Raw genomic sequence first — 3,854 nt, forward strand, 5'->3', positions numbered from 1 at the left:
TTTTTTACCTTTCCTATACTATACTTTGCAATCCGAACGTGCTGTTGTCCTGTTTGTTGTTCTAACATTCTAACCCGCCCCTACGAGACATCTTTATAGCTCATCAGATTTCTCCAGTATAAATAAAAACATCCTGATTCTGAAATCTCGCTGCGTTCACGCCGTGTCCTCACGTCGACATGTGTCCTCTGCGTCGTCTGTGGTTCTCACGGTGAGATCAGTGGGGCTATTGAATGTCCCCCGCTCCATCATGGGTCCCGTTACTCAATCGCCTCCCTGTTCTCAAATTACCGACAGAGCCACGGGCCGAGCACGCCATCACTACCCCATTGTGGAGGGAGACGGAGGCGCGGCTACGCAGTTTCCTCTGGCGTCGAGCGGTGGAGAATGAGTGAGCTGTACGCCGCTATTTGACATGGTTTTTGTCATTGGGTTCGCCGTTTGATCGCCGCAGTAAGAAGCAAAAGATACGTAACAATGATGTTGCAATGCATCGATTCAGAAGTTTAAAAAAAGAATGCACAATGCACGCATTGAATCGTGTGCGTAGGAGTTGCTTATTTTTGTTGTTGTAAGCATTGTATGTAATTGGTTCACGTGACCCCCTGCAGCCACTAGAGGTTATACATTCACCACGGAAGATTAAATTATTGATTCCCGAATTGAATCGCAACCCCTAATTGTGACAGTTTTTTTCTACTTGCAAGCTATTCACATTGTTACATGCCTCTTGTGTCATGAATATTTGTATTATATAGAGTCGGGGTAATTACATCGATAATTGCCGTTACGTGTGGAACGCGTGTTGAATTGAATGTCGGGGTCTGAGCTTCAGCGCTGAAATAATTTCATCACTGTACAGTGCCAAGTCCATCTCTGTGTCCTGCTAATAAGCCCTGGCAAGCCACTGAGTGCTTGGGCTTAAAAGCTCTCAGGTCAGGCATGTATTAATTCCATTACGCCAGCACTGCTGCACAGAGGTTGATAAACAACACATATTTATAAGAATTTGTTTTACCCTTTCTGGCAATAAAACAGTTGTGTTAAGATGTTAAACACCAAACAGAAACCCTTTGCAAGGAATCATTTCTGCATTAATCGCATATACTTGTGGTGAACATGCAAACCAAACATACTCTTAGGTTTTTTCGATGAAGTCACGTAGGTAGAAATAAAAATAAATTATAATAGAAATAATAATAGAAATAAAATAATAAATCACGACGTTTCGCAGGCAACACAACTCTCCGTCATCAGGTGGGAGCGTCAGCTAAATTTACTGTATAATGATTATTTATTTTTACCTACGTGACTTTACCGAAAAAACCTAAGAGTATGAATCCTTGCAGTCACGAAAGCTTCAAATCTACAAACCAAACATGTTCTGGTAGTATATGATGATGCATTGTTTTTTTAAACTGATTGGTCCACACCAGAGACAGCTTTCTTTAGAGCCTCGTCTCACTAACAGTGTTAGACCAGAAGACGTCAAGAGGCGAACAGCACAAAGACAATGCCACTACCAGGGCATTGAGAGCCCGGGGTGAGCAGATGCATCATGGGACCGTCTCTTGCCAATATCAAAATATAAGAATTGGTTTTACCCATTCTGGCGATAAAACAGTTGTGTTAAGATGTTAAAACACCAAACAGAAATCCTTTGCAAGTGTTTTACAAGGGAACGCCAAAAGGCGACTCAGCTCTAAAGAAAGCTGTCTCTGGTGTGGACCAATCAGTTTCAAAAACAATGTATCATCATATACTACCAGAGCATGGTTTTGTTTGCATGTTCACCACAGGTATATGCGATTAATGCAGTACACGATTCCTTGCAAAGGGTTTCTGTTTGGTGTTTTAACATCTTAACACAACTGTTTTATTGCCAGAAAGGGTAAATCTAATTCTTAGATTTTGATATTGACAAGAAAGGTCCCAACAAATATATGTATCTATATACCTCCTAGCTGCCGAGAAACACTGTCCAATCCTTGTACTGACAGATCCTTTATATTTATTTTAAAAAAACATGAAAGGAGGCCTCAGGCCGAAAATCTGCAGCGGGATTCTGTTATCCAGTCCAACTTGAGCCGTTTTATTTGTAACACATTTCTCAAGGCCGCCACGGAGGAAGGGACCTCGCGCACTGCTCGCCCAATCCGACTCGAAGGCGTCCCGGCGATTAGATCCCACGGAGGACACCGTCGTCACCTGCCCGGTGAGACCGCTGCCAACGCCCCGTGCCAAGCGACGCACGGATAATTCCCCAAATGTGCCGCGCTCTATTAGCCCGAGCGCATGAATATTTAATGCAAAAGCGCACGCGCATATTCCGATCATCGCGGCTTTGTTAATTTTTCCCTTCCCTCCCCTCCCGCCCCCGCATCTTAACCGCACCGCGATACAATCACGGCAAAAAATAAGGCGAGCTCCAGGTGACCGTGGCGAATTCTCACGCGACGGCTTCCTCCCCGTGATTTGAATCGCACGCGCGCATCCTCCCCTTGCCCCGTCGTCAGCGATGTTCGCACGGACGCACGCAAGCAGCGCTCGCCCGCTGCTGCGTGATGCGAGCGCATCGTGTGCATGGCCCGTGTGGGTGCGTGCCTCGCCGTGCGCGGTGGTAGACGAACAGCAGGGTACGCACAATTGTGAACGTACCTTGGCGAGCGAGCGACGTGTTACAGTGCCCGGGCAGGGCGCTCCTTCGGTGAGTGTGCAGCGTGCCGCCAGAAGGCAGAGTGGCTATTGTTCCACGTTCGTCGAGCAGCAAACCCCCCGCAAAAAAACGGACAAAGGCTCGAACCACATCGACCAAAAACAAAGACGAGTTGGCAGGATGGATTTATTAAGCATCCCTGACTGTGCGGCTGCGTCTTTCACGAGAAGAAAAGGAGAGGCGCGTAACAAAGGAGCGCGGATTTTCTTCCCGGCGTTCAAATGACAAGAGGACGTCGCCTGTCGTCTTGACGCCAGATGTTGCACGCGATGACGGATGACAGGTCGATGCTGCCGATCTCGCCCCCCCTTTACGCAGAAACTGAACGATCGCTCCGCTGCAGCGATTTCGTTTTAAAATACAGGATACGCAACTGACGCTGTTCTGAGCATCGTATATACACACGCGCGCGCGCGCACGTCTAAGACGCAGACGTCATCCGCTTACTGTAATTTAAAACAGGCCACCACCCACAAAGTGACGGACGCTCCTGGATGTGGAGAGCCGACGAGCCTTCTGCGTTGGTATCTCACCCTTCCAGTAGGACGCGCCCGAATACCCCCCCCCCCAACCTCTCTCTCCTCCTCATCCCTCGGCCTTGTCTCTTCCTCCCACCCACCCACCACTAATCCCTCCCCACGCAGTATCTCTCCCCCCCCCCCCCAAGCAACTCTCTTCCCAGAAGGGCTGGGAGTTGTTTGTCTGCAGCATTAGCAATTTTTGTAATTTTTGTTTTACTGAGTACTGCTGCGAGGGCTTATTTGAGCTGGGTTTAGCCATTGGGTGACCATAGCTTCTATGACGCCACGGTGGGCTTTGTTATGATGGGTTTGATGTTAGCCACATATTTGAAAATGGGAATTGTCATTTAAAATTCATCCTCATTTGATCAAGCGTATCAGGTGATGGGCATTGTTTCATATTCATGATTATGATTGAAGCGAAAACGTTGATGTTGGGTTTTATTTATTTATTCTTAATTCACGATTTTCCCTTGCTGAGATTAGTTGTATTCTGATGCATGCATATTGGGTGGAACTGTAGGTGCAGTGGCTGGCTCGCTGCATTAGGAACCCGATGAGCTGAGTTCGACTCCCGTGGATTTACAAAGGGCTGTACATAACATGCGTCCTTGTTT

General features: G+C 47.2%; 1 protein-coding gene across 1 annotated transcript in view; it reads right to left on the bottom strand.

The window, feature by feature from the left end:
• LOC133354140 (semaphorin-4D-like) overlaps nt 1–3,251 on the bottom strand; it is a 45,453-nt gene extending 42,202 nt beyond the window's left edge. The window contains exon 1 of the mRNA XM_061570743.1: nt 2,659–3,251. The gene's annotated coding sequence lies outside the window, so the exon portion shown is untranslated. The remainder of the gene's footprint in view (nt 1–2,658) is intronic.
• Between the last annotated feature and the right edge of the window lie 603 nt (nt 3,252–3,854).

Source organism: Lethenteron reissneri, chromosome 46 (genome assembly GCF_015708825.2).
Source record: "Lethenteron reissneri isolate LAM-NWPU_2019-01 chromosome 46, ASM1570882v1, whole genome shotgun sequence".
Taxonomy (NCBI): Eukaryota; Metazoa; Chordata; class Hyperoartia; order Petromyzontiformes; family Petromyzontidae; genus Lethenteron; species Lethenteron reissneri.